Raw genomic sequence first — 22,769 nt, 5'->3', positions numbered from 1 at the left:
CATTTTTTTTTTCTGGGTGGGGGCATAGACGTCGATGGCACGGAGATTACGTTGGGGGGGGGGGGTCCGTTATTGGTGTTTTAGTCGGACGATTGGATGTTTGGGAATTGTTGACTTGGGAAAATAATGTTGATTTAATGGTTTTAAGGCAGAATAAACTGAGAAAATGGAACACTTTTAACCCAAGTTTTTTGCTTTCACATCCATTTTGGAACTTCAGGATTTTTTATTTATATGAAAAATACTTTCATTAACAAGTGTTCTTTTGTTGATATGTTAAAATATCAGCATAAGATAAAGTAGAAAAGAGGCAGCCATGTTTTTGCTAAGTTAACTCAGAAGTCATTTAAGACATTTGACTAACTAAATGATCTTATTTTTTTGCTAACAGTTCTGGAACTTTAGCACTTATTTACTTTAAAATATCATAAAATACTGTTCCTAATATCTTGTTTTATAAATACTCAAATATGATCCACGTATGAAATATGAAAGGAACAAACGTGACAATTTTGGTTGCAATGGCAAGAAAAATGAAAGTAAAAAGAATATTTCTTTCCAATTATTCTGCAGTGTTATTAAAGTGGTGGGATCAGAAAAGATAGAAGTAGGTTCCTTATTAATAATTAAAATAATAAAAGATGCTTTAGATGAAATGCTAGTTTATACACATTCAATATAAGTTAGCTGTTCAAGTAATAAAAAAAAACTAGTTGTTTTCTATAGTTATGAACAATGAGCTCATTTTCTTTATGATTACTAATTACATTAACATCCTATACATATGAGCACTGTTGTTATTTTTGTTGCTATAATTGATTATATATTAAAAAATATGAAGCAGTAGTGGAATTATGACTCTGGTTATTACATTAAATTTAGTTTCTCAAATTGTACAAAAAAAATCGCGGAGGTTTAAAACATGCCATTAAAGATATTATTTTGCTATTAACTGTGACTTTATGCAACTATTTTTGTTGACTAGTGCAATGACTCGCGTTATATTTTAAGATGAAATCAAGTGAAGTTAGCAATGATTTCAATTAGTTCTCCAAGTTGGAATGGTTTGGACGTCTATGGCCGTCAATGGCACCCTCAACTCCTCCCTAACTTGCTAAATGTCCAATCCAATTTGACGGGGAGGGGCAAATTCATCCCACCTGGTCAAAAGTGGATTGGACGCCCATTGCCGTCGATGGATGCTTTTAATATACATGGAATTATGTTTTTTACTAACTACCACCACACATCACCTGCGAATGCAATCCTTTTTTTTGCGGTGATGGTGTTTGAGTTGACAAATATACATCGAAAACCATTAAAATCATTTATCTTAAAAACATCCCAATTCCAATTACTAAGCTAAATATTGGAAAATTGTACATTTGAAAACATAAAAAGCTCCAAATCAAGAGGAAAATACAAAAATGTAGTTAAAAGTGAAAAAAAAAACATTTCAGTAATTTTCTGAAAGTATTAAAAATGCATAAATAACAGTACAATTTTAATAAATGCCTACTTTTTCTATTTTCTAAATACTTGAGTCATCCATTTTCACTGTTGAACCTTTATCCCTTTTTATCCTTTTTTTAAACAGAATTTCCTCATTCTTAGCTGTAATTTTCCTTTTCATTTCATTTTCTTTTTATCTGTATTTCCCCCAAATAAATGTTCTTTTTAGCTAAATTTCATTCGCTTAAATTTTCAAATTAATATGTATTTCCCCCAATTAAATTTTCTTTTTATCTGTATTTATCTGTATTTCCCCTGATTAAATTTTCTTTGTTTTTTCCAAGGTATAATAACCCCATTTGATTTTCTATTTTCACTCCACTTTTCCAAAAGTCTTCCCGTCTTAAATTGCGACTCACTCATTAAAAAAGAAAACACCACAAAAAGTAGAAAATCTATGTATGACTTACCATTATTCTGCCTGAGTCGTCGGCGGGTGGCAAATCCGGTTATCCATGAGGCAAAAAGCAGGCGAGCGGAAGGTCGGCGTGTCCGGAGCAGAAAAACAACAAAAAAAAAGACGAAAAATCAAAATGTCAGTACGTAGTAAGAAGCCTTTAACTTTTTGGCCAGGCGCTCCCAAAGTGGTCCCAACGTTCCTCAGCCGCCGCCTGCGCAGCGTGTTTGCTTTGGCCCGAGCGGGGAAGTCGCGTTAAGTAAGTAAATGCAGGCACTTATGGGGTAGCTCCTCCCACCTAACCTCCCTCCCTCCCTCCTTTACTCCCCCACTCCTCATTCTTCCCCTTTCTTTGCTCTTCCATCTTCGTTAGCCATCTCCGTTTGCTTAAAAGCTCTTCAGGCTCTTTCTTTGTGTTCACGCGAGCTTTCGGTCTTTCGTCCCGGCAGAAGAATTTTTTTTTTTTAGGGGAAAAGCTGCCGGAATGGAATAGAGTTGAAACTAAACGATGCAAAAGTCTCTTGCTTTTACCTTTTGAAATCTTGAGCAGAAGTGGAAGAAACAACAAAAACATACAGTTGTACCTCTACTTACGAAATGAATTGGTTCCAGACTTTTTTCGTAACTTGAAAATTTTGTAAGTAGAGGTGTACTTTATATGTAAATTATCTCATTCTTTCCACAGTTCTCACACAACTACCAACTAAACCCTTTAAAATGGGTCAAAGTGTCCCAATTTTGTATGAAAGATGTGAGGAAACACACAAGAGAGAAAATTATAAGGAAACATTTTCTCCGGGTACTCCGGTTTCCTCCCCCATTCCAAAAACATGCATGCTAGGCTAGTTGAATGCTGTAAATTGCCCCTGGATATAAGTGTGATTGGTCATTTATCACCTTGTGCCCTGTGGTTGGCTGGCCACCAATTCAGGGTGCCCCAAGTCAGCTGGGATTGTCTCCAGCACCCCCCGCGACCCTTGTGAGGGGTTCAGAAAATGAATGAACGAATTTTGATGATTACAAAAGTGGGGTATTTAGCTGGGTCCCATTGCTAAGCCATATATTTTGCCGATACCGATCCAATTTGATACAAGTAAATAGTGAATAATATTCTTTGAATTAAACTGGGCCCCCCTCAAGAAAAGCTAAATGACACGTTGCTACATTACGATATACACTGTATTAATCTCCTACTTTCTGTATGAACATGACCATTTTTAGAATGGCAATTCTTTCAAAATGTTGCTGATATATAGTAAATTCAAATCTAAAGCCTTTATTGTCATCATACACAGCTGCGTATAATGAAATTGGTGGTGCTACTCCACAAAGTGCGTTTTCCCAGTAAAAAAACATAAATAAGTTATATAAAAATTTAAAAAGTCACGTTCTGGCAAGGTAAATTCTAAACTATTGCACAATCTACGATATTGCACATTGTTATTGCACAGAAGGGATTGTGTCGTGCTAATAATATATAATAAATTCTACATTTACCTTTTTTACATACTGTATTGGTGCAATGTTTATAATTTACCATAAAAGCTCAGTCAATGTCCTTTAATTTTCTATATTTTAAGTGATGTAACCTCTGAATTTGGCTAAATATTGATTATTTTTCTTGATTTATCCATAGGTTTCTTCTTCTTACCCCCCAAAATATGCCTATTTATCGGGACATTACCACCCCCTATTGACCCAAAGTGTACACGCGTGGTCCGCAAATGCCGTTAACAGTTGTCAATATAGGTGACTTGATTTAATATTTGATTGATTGCCCGGTGGATTTGCATTCAACATTTAGCGCGTGTGAGCCTGGAGCTCATCACCTGGTTGCCAGTGGGGGAAATGTCAAACACGTTTGGAGGTTAGCAAAACAGGTCGCGCTCACCCAGATTTGACAAGCCCGTCATCATTTTTGCCGGTCCCTTCCAGTGGACGCCGCCATTGTCTCGCTGTGGATTTTGTAAGACGAGATGTCCGAGCCGTTCCTCGCCGGGAAGCAGAAGGCACGACAACAGGAAGGCCCAACGCTCGCCACCTGTAGCGGTAGAAGGAGAGGAAGAGGGAATAAATGAGGGTTGCGGAAATCCTGGTGAAAGATTATCTTGGTTATTTTGGAAGGATCAGCAAAAACATCAAAAAACGGACAGCTCGCAAAAGTCATTGAAATGTTCGTAAAGTTTAAATCACACCAATTGGCTTCCATTATATCGATTGTCATCATACGGCTTTTCTTGGCATTACCCTTCATTGCACCTGCTGGTTTTGGACCCATTGTTTTTTTCACTTAATTCTGCACTGACTAACACAAAAAACACGGAAAAAATTCAAAGCTCTGCCCAGTGCTTGTAGATCATATCTTACATTGCTTGTATGTTGGGGCACTTGTGTGTCAAGGTATTACTGTATTACCTACGGTAGGTACAATTAGTACCAAATCTTATGGACAATAAATTGCACCAGCCAAAAAATGCAAAATTAAGAAGGAAAAAAAAAACATAAGTCGCACTGGAGTATAAGTCACATTTTTAGGGAGATAATTTCACATATAAATCGCACCCCTGGCCAAATTATGGATTTATAATCAGAAAAATACGGTACTCCAATTGGTGCAAAAAGGATCAAAATAAATGCTATTGCAAGCCAAGAAGCATTCCTTGGTTTTCTCCATCTAAAATGATTCTGCCACGTTTTAAGTTTGTTATTAGTTGAACTAATGAATCCATCGAAAAAAACGGACAGCTGCAGCAGAAGGAAAATGTCACATGACACTTCTCATAAAGTGGAAAGGTTGAAAGCATAAATTTTACACCCACCGCCGTGACGCGACTTTGCGAAAACACGCCGACGACACAATGGCCGTGCCACTGGCGTTCACCTTGGAGGGTTAAAAGGTCACGGCAAAATAAGAGCGGCCGGCGCTTAATAACATGTCGCCGTCATCGCGGGAAATCCGCTGACGTGTTTTCCAGAAGCGTTGTGGTGACCGCCGCCAAAGCGGGGAGGTAGCGCCGCCGCCGCCGCCACCCAGACGTCCGAAGGAGAAATAAAAGCCGCCATTGTCCGGCTCTTCCTGCGATCGGCCATCTGTCTATCGTCCCGCCAGCTGGCCGACGCTCAAAGTTGGCCTTTGTGAGCGAGCCGCGGGTTTGACGCCGAGCGCTTTGCGACCCGGTCGTGGAATCGTTAGCAGGCCTAGGGCCACACTGGCGATGGGAAGTCGACGCTGGCGTGGACTCTTACGCCGATTGGCGTGATGTGAAAAAGATGAATTTTTAAAAAGCTGTTGTTGACTGTTGGGCGTCCAATTTATCGGAGATGGGAGGGCTGGCACGGAACGATTGTTCCCTCTCGACAAATTGACGGGGAGTGAGTTAAATGGATGGAACATCCTCATGATTGGCTGGCCACCGATTCAGGGTGCCCCCCCAACGCCTGTAGTTGGCTGGGACAGGCTCCAGCACCCCCGCGAACCGTGTGAGGATAAGCGGTTCGGAAAATGAATGGATGATGCAACGTCCACTTTCATCAAGGTAGGTCGTCATGGCTGAATTAACATTTAATATACTTCAAAAATATTGGTCAATGCCAACAAATATTATCAATAAAAATTGCTATAGTGAATAAAAAAAACAAAAAGAAAAATTATGAATTAAAAAAGGCAAAAATGCAGAAAAGGAATTAAAAATAAAATTAAAATGTAAGAAACTTTTTTAAAAATGGTTTAAAAGAGAAAAATATAGAAATAAGAACATCAAATATGGCATATTATTATATTATTATTTATTAAACAATTAATTCATGTTAAAACATGTTTTAACGTTTTTTCCCTCTATTTTCTTAACCTCCCTCCACTTCGAAACATAAAAATTGATTTTTCAATGTGACTTTAATTAATACTATTTGGATTTTCTATTCTTCAATGTAACTTTAAACAATACTATTTATATTGACTTATGCATTCCACAAATGCTCTTTATGTTTATTTGTTAAAAGCAAAATGATTCAACGTCCATATCAGGCAGCAAAATGAACGAATTGCACATCCGTCATCATAAACTGGACCAACATTGCTCATAACGAGAAAATTTGTATCTGTTATTCCACTTTTTTGCAAGTTAATAAAGCACAGAATTGAGCTATTGCGGCATTAAAACGCCCCCAAATGGAAGTATTTCCTCTCTTGTCCAAATATGAGCAAAAGCAAGAAATACACGGGTCATATTTTACAGCCGTATTGGTTCTGGAACATAAATAGACGAGCGATGTGGACGTGCAGACGTCCGCTGCGTGGCCCCCCGCGTTTGAGGAATGTGGGAATGATTGCCTTAATTTCATAAAGCGCACGGCTTCCTTTGCTTCAATTTCCACCAACGCTGTAAAAAAAACACACCCAAAAAATAATAACCCCGCCCCCTCCAAAATTCGGTTGTAAGGTCAGCTCTACGCCATCTGGTTTCGCCATCGCCGCGGCTTTAATGGGCGGCTAATAAAAGTTCAATTTGAGAGAAATTACAACAGATGTTCGGGGCTCCGAACACGTCGGGGTGAAACCTCAGCCCGCGGGAGCCCGGCGCGCCGCTTTGATATACGGCACAATATGACTAACGCTTTCTCAGTCAAACGCCGCCACGGAGGGGGCTCAAGACGGACGTTGGATAGGAGATAGTAAAACGCGGCGGAATCAAACTTGTGCCATTCCCCGTTCGCCCTCTTGACCACCGTGTCAAATGTTCTTGAAAAAATACAAGCTGTAAAACAAACGTCAAGATGAGTTACCGTATTTTCTCGCATATTAGCCGACTCCGCGTATAAATCGCCCCCTTAAAATGCCTTAAAATTTGTTTCATTTCAGTATTTCTCTCGTATAAGCCGGCCCCTGATTGACAATTTTCAGCTCCATATTCATGGTTTTAATAGGGAGTACAAATGTGTTACTGTATTTTCTCAATATAAGATGTCTGCGTAAAAGCCGTACCCTTAAATTGCCTTAAAATCAGTGATTTTTACTATTCTGACCGCCGTGTCAAATGTTCTTGAAAAAATACAAGCTGGAAAACAAACGTTAAGTTGAGTTACGGTATTTTCTCGCATATTAGCCGCCTCCGCGTATAAACCGCCCCCTTAAAAATGCCTTAAAATTCGTTGAATTTGACTATTTCTCTCGTATAAGCTGCCCCCTGATTCACAATTTTCACCTCCATATTCATGGTTTTAATAGGAGAACAATTGTGTTACCATATTTTCTCAATATAAGATGTCTCTGCATAAAAGCCGTACCCTTAAATTGCCTTAAAATCATAGATTTTTTACTATTTCTCTCGTATAAGCCGCCTCCTGATTAACAATTTTCACCTCCATATTCATGTTTTTTTATAGGGAGTACAAATGTGTTACTTTGAAGGGAAAATCTTGATAAAAATCATCACACGTGGTATTTATGATATATTGTATAAATCGATTCCTGGATTGCACATTCCAAAGGGTGTTGTCTGCACGTAGACAAATTCAAAAAGGAAGTCATGTGAGCAGTACAACCAGGAAGTGTGTCTGTAGCGGTCTCATTTGTCCTCCCTAGGTATGATGGCGGCACCCTGACCGAGCAATGGCAGCCACACGTAAACGTTTTTTAACGCTTTATGTAAAATACGGTTTATCTTTTTTCTTGAATTTCATTCATAGACATCAAAATAAATGTGTTAAGCGTTTTATCAGTATTATTTCTCTCTATTTTGAAATAAATGACCGTATTGGCCGCATATTAGCAGAATAGATAACTTCATTCAACCCATATTTGGGAAATTTAATTGTCACAGTAGCAGAGGGTGAGAATACAGACACAGAAAAAGACATTTTAGACATAAGTAGATAGGTAATAAATAAGCTAATATATAAATAAATAAGCGTGTTGCTGATATATATATATATATATATATATATATATATATATATATATATATATATATATATATATATATATATATAGATATACATATACACACAGATGCACATGAATATTTTGTGCGGATATAAGCCGTACCCTCGAGAAAATAAGGTAAGTGTGCAACAACGAATCAAAAAATTAATATACATAGACAGAGATTGATGTCTAATCCTATTGAAGTTGAAATAAATTGATGTTTTGTATGGTCACGAAACTTTTGATGACACACCTAATGATAACCGGATGAAAATTGTAATTGGGTGTGAACCAAAGGTCATGTTACCCTTCCACTTCCTGTCATTTATTATTTTATTTTTTGGTTCTACTATCTGCAAGTTACCCGTCAGGTTGGCCGGCCACCCGTGAGAAACGACTGCTCGACACGTTTCCCATCCAACGCGGGGAGCGTAACGCGGGGGCGATCAACTTTTGAAAGGAATGTTTGCTGCGGAAATATCCAATTGAGCATCCTCGGGGCAGCTAGCGATATGTTTCTGCGCGTTTTCTCATGTACGTACGCCGGCGTGTAAAGCGTCTGTCTACCTGTGTGAACCTTGGGAAGACGCATCGCTTCAAGTACACACGCCGTGACTCAACGTTACGTTGCACTTGACGCTCACTCTTCGCGGTTGAGGGGAAATCCAACTCTAAGCGTCTAGGTTTTAGTCAAGGTGGCGGCCCGGGGGCCAAATCTGGCCCGCCGCATCATTTTGTGCGGCCCGAGAAAGTAAATCATGAGTGCCGACTTTCTGTTTTAGGATCAAATTCAAACGAAGATTATAGATGTATATTATATTTCCTGATTTCCCCTTTTTTAAATCAATCATTGCAATTTTTTTTCTTTGGTTTTTAGTTCAAAAAGCATTTTGTAAAATCTAAAAATAAATATATAAAAATATTTTTAAATCAATCACTGCAATTTTTTTCTTTGGTTTTTAGTTTAAAAACCATTTTGTAAAATCTAAAAAGAAATATATAAAAATATTTTTAAATCAATCATTGCAATTTCTTTTGCTTTTTAGTTCAAAAACCATTTTGTAAAATTTAAAAATATTTTCTGCTTTCCACTTTAATATTGAAAAGAATTAAAAAATATATTTTGTTTCCTTTTGAAATTTAAAGATGATTTGACTTACTAAGAAAAAAAGCTCAAATAAACATTGTTTTAGATATATAAAAAACAGAATATTTAGGGCATTTGATCCAGTTCTTTGAATCAGATTTTTAAAAAAAAATTCTAAATATTCCATCGGCCCACATGAAATTGAGTTAATGTTCGGCCCGCAAACCAACCCGGTTTGAATCCCTTGGTTTCAGAGCAGCGGTCTCAAACTAGTCCTCAAAGGGCCGCAGGGGGTGCAAGTTTTCATTCAAACCAAACAACTGGACACCTTTTGCAAGTGTAATCAGTTAATTGCAGCCAGGTGCTACTTATTTTTCAAAGATCCCTCATTGGTTAAACCAAAGACCAGGACCCAGTACGGTCAGCCCTTTGCGCAATCGCTTTGAGACCCCCGCTTTAAAGCCTATCTCCAAAAATGAAATTGAATGTGGGATGCCCCAAGGCTCAATCTTAGGTCCGCATCTTTTTTTGGTCCATACATGATTCCAGGCTAGCGGTTAGTGCATCGGCCTCACCGTTCTGGGGTCGAGGGTTCAATCCCAGTTTGGTCCCCACTGTATGGAATTTGCATATTCTCAAGCCCGAGGGGTTGTGTGGGTTTTCTCCAGGTACTCCGGTTTCCTCCCACATCCCAAAAACATGCATGCTAGCCTAGCTGGTTGAACTGTACATTTCTCATCTTTCAATGCCATTGACGGCACTTGGCATCCAAATCTATTTAGACTGGAGAGCCAAACGAAGATTTGCCGCTCCTCCCAGTCAAAATGAATTAGACACATAAAGTCGTCAACATTTATGGAAATATTTTTTCTCAAAAGTACAATATTCCTTGTCCTTTTGACATCACATTTTTACTCACCTTAGTCTTATCCCACTAATCGAGAACGCCACGCCTCTCCAAGCCCCGCCTCTTGTCCCACATTAGAACCAATCGCTGGCAACGCAGCTCACCCCTGCAAAAAACGGCACGAAAATGATCATCGACACCACAACACGGGAGTAATAATGTAAATAAAAAGCAAGCAAATTTACAGCTCGCACATGTGCGAGCAGATGAAACGTTTACTGGCACTTTGTGTAATTTTAGCTGGAAAATACGACCATTTATGGGCTGTCTGGAGCGCCATTGACATCGGCGTGGCGGCGCGGGTGATTGATCGAATGCAAAATAAAGCAAAAACCTCAGCCGGACTGCCTAACCCGCATGATGGATGAGCTCCTGGGAGAATTTCTGCTTCGTGAAACCCCCCAAAAAGCGACACGCCAAAACACACTGGGCTTCCTGCGCTCAGTTTCCCGAGGTGAGCGATAAGTTCACTCGCGGGGGTGACGGGGGCGGGAATTTTTTTCGAGGCCGCATTTCCACGGTGGGCCGGATCGAGAGCGGCCGCGTTCGCCGACAAAGACGAGGTGTGTCGGGAAGATCGGGTTTCTCGGACTGGCGGGTCGGGGTGAAATACCTTGGCGACAACAAGGGCGATTGTTTTGTTGACAATGCGGCTTGTTTTCGGCGGCGGGGGGCCGGACGGCGTCCTTCGCTGGGGGTGCAGAAACTCCCGGGACGGGTTTGCCCTGAAAAGGAAAAATATCATGCTTTTTTTTTTTACGGTTTTTCAAAACTGCCAAGATATTGAAATTATTTTTTTGAGTATCGTGACAGTATCGGATGAATCTGTCTCTTTCGAAACTACTGACAGTAACACACAGTGTAACGATAAATAAAACATGAAAAGAAAATATTTATTTTTTCCATATCCAATTAACTGGCTTACATTGTTATTGACCATTTTTATTTGGACCTTTTTTTAATTACAAAGAGCAAAAAATAAAAAATGTAAATGGACATTTTTTTAATAGAAAAAAAACTGTAGGTAAAACAATACTCGCTATTATGAGGATTTTACCAGCAAAATATTTGTTGGGTCATTTATAATTTACAAATTAGTCAATTAATCATGGCGGCTTTAGTATTAATATTTTTAAATGTTATCGCTTAATAATAATAATAATAATCGGACATAGGCTTTGTCATCATCATTAAGAGCCATACTCGGAATTTAAAAGTCCTAAAATACATGAAAATGTGTGCTTTTTTGTACAAAAAGGCTCAAAATGATTTAATTTTTCTGTATCCAATTAACTGGCTTACATGGATATTGACCATTTTTATTTGGACCCTTTTTTAATTACAAAAAGCAAAAAAATTAAAAATGTAAATGGACATTTTTAATAGAAAAAAAACTGTAGGTAAAAGAATACTTGCTATTATGAGGCGAAAAAAAGAGGAATTTTACCAGCAAAATATTTTTTGGTTCATTTATAATTTGTCACTTAGTCAATTAATCATGGCGGCTTTAGTGTTAATATTTTTAAAATGTTTTAAATGTATTTAAAAGTCCAAATACATGAAAATGTGTGCATTTTTTGTCATTTCAACACTTAAGAGTACAAAAAGTCTCAAAATTATTTTAATGACATTGTCATGCTGTTGCTAATCAATAAAAAAAAGTATGCATGGACAAGGGAGGCTATCGTAAAAAAAAATCTGATCACAGCAGTGCTAGACATTCATTTTAGCTTCCATGTTAGCGGCACCCATTTCAAAGAGCCACATATGGCTCGCGATCCCTAGGTTCCCCATCCCTGAGCTAACTAATGATAACTTGTCCCCGAATGGGTTCAATTTTCCACAATTACCGACTCATGCTTTCACAATCAAGGCAGATTAAAATCCAAATCCAACCGTAGGGATTAGCACGTCACTCAGCACGCCACGATTTAACCCGCCCATCAATCAGCGCCAAGGACTTCCCCTCTGAGTGGAATTAATTACCCCTAATTATATTTTAACACGTTGACCTTTCCCTCAACTCTTTCAAAATACGCCCGCCATTGATGAAATGGTTCGGGAATGTCTTTCCGTTAGCGTCTTTTTTCACATTTCCGTTGGCGTGTTTTTTCGCATTTTTTGTGCGTAGATTCTATAAACTTTAAAACTGGTGTTGGAACAGCAGCCACGTGCTAAAACAACAGAAGCTAAACGGAGGAGGTGTGGAACAGGAATTACCTGAATGGATGCACAAATTAGATTAACATTGCTAATTGATGGTTAGCGTGGGAAAATAAAAGTTGAAGTGCTTCCTGCATATTTTTAAGGCAGCTAGGATTTGACGACAAACTAAATATAGAAGTACACTCATAATATTAACATCTGAATCATAGTATCATCATATGAATATGATTCATCCAACGACAAGCGCTTTTGGCGAAATGGAGGGTATCGTATCGGTGCAGCGTCAATTTTAGGTTGTAGATATACCAAAGATATTCCAGAATAAAAAATGAAATGGATTAAGTATATACAGTAATCCCTCGCGGTTAATGTAGACCAGACATGGCCATGATAAATGAAAAACCGCAAAGTAGGGTTACCCCTATTTAAAAAAATATACATATATATTTTTTTTAAAGTAGGGTGACGCCTATATAAAAAAAAAATAACAATAATAATATTTTTTTTACTTCAGTGCTGAGTTCTAGTAGCAAGCGGAGGAAAGGGGAGTGGCTTCCGCTTGCGAGTTTCAGTGTGACTTTTCATATTTTTATGAATTTACAAAAAAAATTAATTAACAAAAATAAATTTGCCAGGGAAAAAAACGCGATGTAGTGAAGCCGTGATAATCGAGGGATTACTGTAATGAACTTTTTTGCAAAGGCGAGGGAAATACATTTTTGATAATAATTTCCTTAGTTACTAATTACTACAACAAATACTATATGAATACAAACAACACTTACGTACTGTACGAGTGGGAAAATAATGTTCGAAAAACTTTTGTCTAAAGTAAAACGCATTTTTCAAAACAGTACAGCTTTTCTAAAACAACCCATAAACAATAAGAGAAAAACAAGGTCCTAATGACCAATCGAACGAATTGCTTGGGCTGTTTGGGCCATCTGTTCGACGTGGGTCGATGGATGGACCCGCACGTTGGCCGACCCGCCCTTGACCTTTGAACTCCCAGGCCTCTCACCCGAGGCCGCGGCGGGTGACCCGTGGAAATCAATTATTTCGATGGAAACGACGTAAGCCGATAGCCGGAGAGGAAGGCAGACGGATGGCGAGGCCCGGTTAAAAGCCGCCCGACGTGGCTTTGGCGGCCGGGGACCAATCGCAGGCAGATTTGATTTCAAAAGGGGACGCCTCCTCGTCTTCATTTCTCTAAAGAAAGTTTAATGATCGGCGTTACGGATGAGATTTGGAGGATCTAAACGGCAGTGGTCAGAGAAGACGTCCCTGAGGAACTCCAAACTCAATTTTGGATGGTTGAGTTTTTTAAACTAAAAGGCACTCGACCTTCATTCATTCTCTGCATCGCGGATCCTCACAAGGGTTCTGTGGGGTGCTGGAGCCAACTATGGGAAGCAGGCGGCAGACACACCAAATTGGTTTCCAGCCAATCACGAGGCACAATGAGACAAACAACCCATCGTGCATACCTAAGGAACAATTTAGCATACAATTAGCCTAGCATGCATGTTTTGGGGATGTGGGAGGAAACCAAAGTACCCATAGAAAACCCACGCAGGCTATGGGGAGAACATACAAACTCCATACAGGGAGGTCATAACCCAGAGGGGGTTGAACCCTCGAACTCAGAACTGTGAGGCAGACATTTTAACCACTACACACAAAAAAACAGTACAAAAGTCGCGGTTTATAATTTTAATTATAACAGAATTTCTAGCCGTACTTCACGTTTAGGCTGTTATTTTGTAAGATTATTTCAATTTTATTTTGTTTTTTACCGTAATGACCCAAAAACTTACAATTTCCTTTTTAATACAACTATTGTGAACAAATGGGAGCTGAATTTTGTCTGGAACAGTTCCGACAACAAAAAGTTACCATCAATTTTAGCCATGGACGGATTTAGACGTCCAATCGACAAAAAACAACAATGACAGTAACAAAATAAAGCAAAGTTTTCAACTCCCAGTTTACGGCAGCGAAACTCCCCCAGGGGTTTCTCTTCTCATTTTCTTGCCTTTTTTTTCCACGACAAAAAAAAACTAACAGGGAGGGGCATAGAAAGGGGGGTAGGTGACCTTTTCGGGATTATCCACCTGATGCCTGGGGTGTCGGAGCGAGCCAGTGAATGGTGTTGCGCTACAGGTAAAGGCCTGTGTGTGTGTGTGTGGCATGGGAAGGCTTATCAAGAGTGGCGTGTTCATTTCCTCTCCGCGTTTGGCGTTTGCTTGCTGGCTCCAGGCGTCGGATTTTCACGCCGGCCTCACCTTGTTGTCTCGAAGTGTGTGAAAACTCCGCCCACCGAGTGGCGAAAACGCAGAGAGGAGGAGCCACATTCGACGAGGCTTCATTCCATTCTTACAAATATTTTTTCAATGATTTTAGAAGTAATTGACTGATGTAAAAAGATGTGGAAAGTGTTAATTTGGGTCATTAGCGAGGTTTCACAAGGGAAAGCTAAATTGGCGCACTGCAAAAAAAACACCTACTTTAAACAATGTACATTTTTTTAGTGTTAATCTACAAAAAATAAGTTCTTTTTTTGCTACATTTTGACTAACTCATCAAATAGGGAAACTCGATACCTTCATTAAAAGGAAGATACATTTAGCAGCTTCATTTTAAGCAATACATTAGTATATTAAATCTTCAAAACAAACTACTTTGAAATAACATGTTGCATATAATAAAGAGAAATCGTCTCTTTTAAGCAACAAATTATGGAATTTAAATGTTTTAAAAAAGATTCAATCACTTATACCAAGCAACTAATTAATTTATATTCTAATTTCCATTTTGAGGAGTCTAGATTTAAGAAATAAAAACTATATTATGACGTTCTAAATTTGGAGGGAGTGCAGGTATGATAGTAACAAATCTAATAATATGCCATTAATTTTTATGTTTTTTTTTCTTCCAAAACTGAAAATAAATTTGGAATCTGAGTACAATTTGCAACAAATTAATGGAATTTTTTTCCTTAAAAAAAAAACCCCAAATCCTAATTTATAAAATCTGGGGGGGAAAAATGGCCAAATAAACCCCTAATCAAATAATAATTCTGTTTTTAATCAAATGTAAAATGGCGCAACCACCTTTCGCATTTAGCTTGAGATATCTTATAATAATACAAATCTTAAAATTGACTTCAGGTGTTTTCCCAACGCTAGTTTGCGGATCGACTAGACCAGAACAATAAGAATTAAATTGCGAGTGAAAGTTTCTGAGGTGAGAGTTGATTCCTCATTCTGTGTCAAAGCTAATTTTACACTAGTGGAACATTTTCTTCTAAAAGTGGCAACGCCGTCCAAAAAAAGTGAGTCATGTTTATCTGGTAAAATGCCGGCGGCTTGAAGGGGAGGAGTCTAAAATGTTTCAAACATTTCATCGATGCCAAAGAACGCCCTCGTTAAAAGCTTTACTTGTCGGATAATTAAGTAGCGACATTTTGCCGATAATGCGCGTGCATTATTGATGGGCCGTGTTCATGCATAATTAATCGACGCCATTAAGCGGCTCCATTTACGCAAAGCTTTTCATTCTGCCGCGGCCTTTAAACAATTTAAAAGTGGGTGAACGGCAGGATTTGCCAGAAAGACGGGAATGTGAGGTTAAAAAGTCTTTTCAAATATCCCCGCTCATATGTTTGGCGCTCTTCCAATCATCTTGTTCCAATTAGACGCGGTTGCGCGCTTGCGTTCCAGCGTCAAACATGCTCGTAAACATGCTAGCTGATCAAAATCCCACTTAACGATGGAGCTGCCTCCATCCAAAAATGACTTTTTTTTATGACTAAACTGGATCCAGTTTAGTACCCATTACGGAACTGCATCCAGTTTACAAATCTGTATTCAAGTGTTACGTCCCGATTTTTTGTACACTAATTATTATGCGAGACTATTCAAAAACCAATGATCGAGACTCACAAAACTATCAAATTGGGCGATAAAATCTTTTTTTTGTAATAAAGAATTATGATATAAATAAAAACAAATAATAGAAACTATATTAGCGGCTTGAGTGGTTTAGCGTGTCGGCCTCAGGGGTCGTGGGTTCAAATCCAGGTCTCCCCGGGCCTACGTGGGTTTTCTCCGGGTACTCCGGTTTCCTCGCACATTCCAAAAACATGCATGCTAGGCTAGCTAGCTAACACTAAATTGGCCCTAGTGTGAGTGTGAATGGTTTCTACTCTTGTCCTGGCCCCGCCTCTGGCCCCAAGTCAGCTGGGATAGGCTCCAGCACCCCCCACGACCCTAGTGAGGATAAAGCGGTTCAGAAAATGAATTAATACATTATATTTATAATATTATATATTTGAATAATTCTATAATAATAGTCATTGGCACATTTTCCTCGTGCCTGCGTGGGTTTTCCTCGGGTACTCTGGCTTGCTCCCATATCCCAAAAACATGGTAAATTTTTAAATATTTTTTTAAAATTGTAATATTATTTATGAATATTTAGAATAATATACATTTATAAACAAATTAGTATTGTCATCATACAAGACTAGCATTATTTGTGTTGGAGCTTTTTTCTATTGTTAGCCATTTTTCCGATAAAAAAAAGATGACATCACTTCCTGTTATTGACTGTCTTCATGGCCAGCCGCGAAATGACATTAAAATCATGTTTTGCGTTTTTTTTTTGGTTCATTTTACAAAGAAAAAGACTAGGGGATATGGCTCAGTTAAGTCCAATCTATCCAATGGAGTCAAGCACCCCGCCTGAGGTAATGGCGTGACTTGAAATCCAGTCCAAACCAGTCAAATTGCACGAGTCAAAGTGATGTCTTTCAACACGGCGGAACTTTTCCGATGTAGCCGGTGATCCGCGCTGTGATTTTGACAAATGGCAGCCGTTTTCCTAATGGCGCTTGGCCCGGCCCGGGAGAGCGTGGCGGAGAACCCGCGGCGGCTCTTCTGGGCTCGGGGCGGGGTGACCATAATGGGCCTCGGGGGAGCCGCAAAAGCGTGAATCATGTTTTCTGCTTCTGAGCGGCAGTGGCGGCCTTCGAATTTGGCCCCCGAAATCTTTCAGATGTGGCGGACAAGACGCCGCGTCGTGGGCCGGTGCGGTCGGAATCGTTCGGGGCCGAGACGCTAACTCCGGCCCGGGGGGACGATTTAGGGGTGCAGTTGTGGAACGGTCGGGATGGAGAAGAAAACAACCAGTCGATCAAAAGTCAGCTCCAACAGCTGGCGGCGTTAAAGACAGATTTGATTTTGGAGTGACTGGCGGCGCTCGTTTATTTCCTTTGAGAACGACAGGGGATCCGAGATCGAGCCCTGCGGAACACCTTTGACATGCAATGACTGGTAGAGAGACTGATTTGGGGTTATTGTTGACCTAAAATGGCCAAATCCTCTTTTTCTGAACCTTCGGAGGGGAGCCAATCAACTTGTTGATGGTGCTAGATGTCCAATCCCTTTTGATGCAGCCTGACAATAAATAATCACTACAAGACATCCCATTCAAGCGGGATTGGACGCCTAGCGCTGGCAGTGGCACTAAAAGATGAGCATTCACACAGAATAAATAAATATATTAAAAAATAAGGATTTGTTGTTTTCATTTAAAAAAATATTTTGAAAAAAATCTACATTTATAAACTGTGTGAATGTGTATCTTTTAATGCCATTGCCATTAAAAGATGAGCATTCAACAGTTTAGAAATGCTGATTTTTTTTCACTGAAAACAACAAATCCGTCTTTTTCAATATATTAAATACAAATATTTATTTATTCAATTTTTATGCATTCATTTAAAACAAAAATGGGACTTCTATAAAATGTTAATTGATATTAAATGGTATTATATTTATTATTAATCACCTGCAGAGTGTTGCTGGCAACCATAACCAAAGTATTTTTTAATTTTCATTCATTTTAATTTTCTTTGAAAGATTTTATTACTGAATTTATTAATGAATCAAAAAAATCTTTTAAAAAATTAGTTAGCAAAAACAAAAAGCTATACACACGATAACAATAAAGGCTTTTGATTGATTGACAACCGAGGCCTGACATTTTGGGTCAATATTAACATTTGGTATAATTATGATGGCCTGAACGAATCCAAGTACAATATCCACGTATGTGGACGGCAGGACTTTTTTAAAAATGACCAAAACTAGTTTCAAGAATGAAGTTTCAGATCAACAAGGGCTCCGAGATTGCGCCCTGCGGAACACCTTTAACGCCCGATTCAATCCAATCCCTCTGTAAAAATCCCCATTTTCCCCCTACATTCTCCAAATACCGTCAAAAAGTCCCAAGGACATCTCCGAAATCCCTCCCGAATCCACACCGGGCCTTGTTTTTCAAGCTCACGGATGGATTCCAAAACCCCAGCGCGAATCCCCCTAGCCAAACAAAAGCTTTTCCTCCGTTGCCAAGATTATCAGACGTCCCGGCCAGAGAAAATGACCGAAAGGAATGCGAGCGGGCGCAAGAAACCCCAAAGTGACCCACGTGCAAAACCTCCCGACGCGACTCCAAAGGTCCTTTTCGTCTCCGAACAGCTGCCGCACTTTCTCCCGCGTCGCCGAGAAACCAGAGCCGCCCTATTGATCGGTCTTCCACTAGCGGGTTATTAGCGTCCTGATGTCTCCGTGTGTGTGAGTGTGTGTGTTAATGTGTGTGTGTTTCTACGTGATGAATGATCGACCAAAACGCGGCGCGTAAATCTTCCCAGTCGAACTTAAGCACCGCGAGGAAGTCGTGTCTATTTCAAATATGTTTTTGATCCTAACCAGTAATTCCTTCAAGCGTGTTCTGGTGTGACCGATCCGTTCCTCTTCCACATGCATATTCAATCATAATTACATATTGTGAGTGAAAGATTACACTAATTTATGGCTGCGGAGCGCCGTTGAAACACTTTTCAGTCGTTTCTGTCTTGTCTGTATTTATTAGGACTTTAGTAGGCTGTGGAGGATGGCTTCTTTTTTTTTTTATAACCGGGATTTTGACGGGGAATCGGGCGAGAAATAGTGGCCGTTAGCGGGAACGGAATTGGATTGGGTTGCCAAGGTAAATAGAAGGGCCGGACAAGCCGTCCCCGAAAGTATTGATGTCACCGTAACGGCATGTGAGACGTTCGCGTTAACACGCCGCTGAATGTTTTTCGAGTTTGACGACGACGTGTTGGCCACGCTTTGCCGGGTCCGTCGCCAATGGCTGTTTTGGGTTCAGACCGACCTTTATCTCGTAAAAAGTTAAAGTCGACAATTTCCGGGTGACGTAAAAATAAGACATATAAGGACATTAAGTTTGTCAATGACTTTTTACTTTCAATCTCGATTCATTGCATGAACATTGGGGCAAAAGTAGTTTTGTGGTGATACAAACCGTACGTCGACAAAGCGAAATAAGTAAAAATAAAATCTTGTAGTATTACAACTCTTTCTCGGAATGTTACTTGAGTTTAATCTGATAAAATGACTAATACAGTAATCCCTCGGTTATCGCGACTTCACTTAGCGCGACTTCACTACAACGATTTTTTTCTGCTATTGATTTTTTTTTTAAATGAACTCCAGTGCTGAGTCCTAGTAGCAAGAGTGGCTTCCACTTACCAGTTTCAGCGTGGATTTTGACATTTTTATGAACATACAAAAAAAATTTCATCAACAAAAAAAAATTTCCCCAGAAAAAAACCTGTGATGTAGTGAAACCACAATATTTTTTTATTTACTATCATTATTTTTTTAACTTGAGTGCCGAGTCCTAATAGCAAAGAGTGGCTTCCACTCACAGCATGGATTTTCACATTTTTATGAACTTAAAAAAAAAATTAAGTTCATAAAAATGTGAAAATCCACACTGAAACTTGTAAGTGGAAGCCACTCTTGCTACTAGGACTCAGCACTGAAGTTAAAAATAATAATAATAATAATAATAAATAACTAAAATAAATTACAAAAATTAAAATACAGTAATCCCTCGATTATCGCAGTTTCAACTATCGCAGCTTCACTACATCATGGGTTCTTTTTCTGGAGGATTTTTTTTTGTTAATTAAATTTTTTTGTAAGTTCATAAAAATGCGAAAATCCACTCTGAAACTCGCAAGCGGAAGCCACTCCCCTGTCCTCCGCTTGCTACTAGGACTCAGCACTGAAGTAAAAAATAAATAAATAAACAAAAATTAAATAGATGTGACCCTACTTCGCGTTTTTTTGTCTATCGCGGCAATGTCCGGTCTCCATTAACTGCACAATCTATGATTTAATTCTCTTAATGTTTACGGCTTTGATCTCAATTTCAATCTTGCAATATTATGGTTTTAAGGTCATTGAAAAGAGTGTCACTATTACGCAGCAATTTGAAAGTCTTTTTCACGAGTAGAACCCAATCCTCCACCTTAACTGAAAGGTCTGGCGGTGGCTGACAATTAGTCCACTGATAATAGCTGTTCATTAGTGGCAGCCCTAATATACACATAAACACATGCCTGTGAAAGTAGCTGTAATGTACTGGGAAGCAAAAGACAGAAGCTTGAGGGGGAGAAGAATGGCATTGTGCAAAAAAGTACCTCCTAAGTCAAGAAAAACACACAAGTTGAGGAGAAACAGCTGTGCGCACTCAAGCCTGACATGCCGGCGGACAAAAAAACACATTTTATAATCATAAAAAAGGACAAATGGCAACACACCAAACTATGCCTGTGTTACCAATAGGGATGCCCGAAAACAGGGTGTCGAAACGAGGGACGCCGAGAGAAAATCAAAAGATGCAAGGGCCAACTTGAAATCTTTCCACTTTCTATAGTTGATTGGAATCGAGTAAAAATGGAGAAAAAAATATTAGTATTAAAAATGTGTTTTTAACATATACTTGGACGTCTATTGTTGTCAATGGCAGTTGCATATGATGACTCAGTACCAAATTTTCAAGCATAAAAATAATCCAAAGGATGTTCAAAAATATCAATGTCATATTTACACGACAGAAAAAATGTCAGGTTTTGACTAAATCATTGATTGAATTGAAATAGAATCGATTAAAGTATTACAAGATTAAAATTGTTACTTTTTTTGGTTTCACGGGCCTTGACTTTTGGCAACGCAAGGTCTGTATCAACCAAAACTGCTTCTGACCAGAGATTTAAATAATATCAAGACGAAAAAAAGAGAGTAAAGTGGTTATATATGACTTATTTTTACGTTACATAAGCCGCAAGTCGTTGAGCGTACGCGCGACAACGTGCGGACGATCTGAATTTTACGGTACGATATGAAGGCGCCGTCGTAAAAGTCCCAAAGGGCGCTGCTCTTCGGCCACCTTGATTTATTGACGGGAGCATAAATCATCGTTGTCAACTTTGTCGAGCTTCGTAAAAGTCAAACCGTCAACCCGTGTCAGGAAAAGAAAGAAAAATGAGACGTGAGAAAAGCTAATACGGCGCGTAAAAGAATACTGCCACGTTTCGGCTTTGAAAATGACCCACAATGCTCCTCTTGTAGCCATTTTTAAACAGCCTATCAAAGATGTACAAATTGAAACATACAGTCATACCTCTACTTACGAATGCCTCTCGGTACGAAAGTTTCAGGTTACAAATTTTATATATTTTTTTTACCCTATTCTGATCGTCTATGTGATTTCAAGATTTTCAATTTGAAAGTGGTCCCCAAGAGATAAAAAGTTTGAACACCCCTGCTCTGGACTCCCGCGCAAGCCGTCCTTCCCCAAGGTCCTCTTGATTGACAGCGCCCGCTCCTGCAAGAGATTACGGTGGAGGACGGGCAGGGGGGGTGTCTTGGGGGGGGATAGGGGGTGACGGGCTTTGAGGCCGGGGTGAGGGAAGAGTGAGAAAGGGGCTTGAGGATTAGGCCCACTGAGCTTCATTAACCCCAATGTTTACACAAGCTGATCTCTTGCAATGAGAGGCTTTTCCGAAAACCCAAAGCCCCCAAAGTCCCTTTCTCAAGAATCCATCTCTTCTTCTTCTTCTTCTTCTTCTTTTTTCATTGGTGGAAGGGAGACTGTCCAATTGATTTTCCAGTCGAATCGGATTGGGCGTCTAGGACCGTCCTTGGCAGCCGATGAGTTAAAAGACTCAAAATACAAGTGGTGTATCGAAATAGTGAATCGAATTGAATTAATGATTAGTATGATGAAAGATTAATCATGAAGGTTTGGCAGCAAGTGCATGTGAGAGTTTAATAGTAAATATTTTCCCTTTTTTTTTTGGAAAGTTTTAAAACTAAAAAAGATGGAAAAAACTATAGATGTTTTTTTTTACTTTATATTTACTTTACATCTAAATATTTTGTTTTAAATTAAAATTGATGAACATAAATAAAAACTATTGTACAGTAATCCCTCGAATATCGCGGTTCATGTAGCCCAAACATGGCCGCGATAATTGAAAAATCGCAAAGTAGGGTCACCCCTATTATAACTACATAGTATAGGCATAATTGTATCAATGAATATAATAATATATAAAAATGCTGATGAATGATCAAAAACATATAGAAATAATTATAATTTAGACCTGGCATCCACATATGTACTACCTATTTGTATAGCAAATGCTAATATTGCAACAAACATGACCTAAAGTATTTTTGAAAGGACCAAAAATAGTCACACGTGTTAATCGTTCCATAATTAACCTGAAGTACATGACGCAGTTGACAGCCAATAATGGCGCTACTAAAGCAGAGAGCAAAACATTCCACGGCCCCGTAAATAAATCTTCTAATAAAGCTTCTATTAAAATAGCTCACGACTCATTCTGTAACGC

General features: G+C 39.0%; 1 long non-coding RNA gene across 2 annotated transcripts in view; it reads right to left on the bottom strand.

Moving 5' to 3' along the window:
- Nucleotides 1-3,805: 3,805 nt before the first annotated feature.
- LOC144075678 (uncharacterized) overlaps nucleotides 3,806-22,769 on the bottom strand; it is a 29,239-nt gene continuing 10,275 nt past the window's right edge. For both annotated transcript variants that reach the window (XR_013300600.1, XR_013300601.1), the window contains exons 5-7: nucleotides 10,440-10,551; nucleotides 9,839-9,932; nucleotides 3,806-3,950 (exon numbers count right to left, since the gene is read on the bottom strand). This is a non-coding gene — a long non-coding RNA (uncharacterized LOC144075678). The remainder of the gene's footprint in view (nucleotides 3,951-9,838; nucleotides 9,933-10,439; nucleotides 10,552-22,769) is intronic.

The sequence above is a fragment of the Stigmatopora argus genome, chromosome 6 (genome assembly GCF_051989625.1).
Source record: "Stigmatopora argus isolate UIUO_Sarg chromosome 6, RoL_Sarg_1.0, whole genome shotgun sequence".
Lineage (NCBI taxonomy): Eukaryota > Metazoa > Chordata > Actinopteri > Syngnathiformes > Syngnathidae > Stigmatopora > Stigmatopora argus.
Note: the sequence above shows the minus strand (reverse complement) of the source record. Positions and strands in the feature narration are given on the sequence as shown.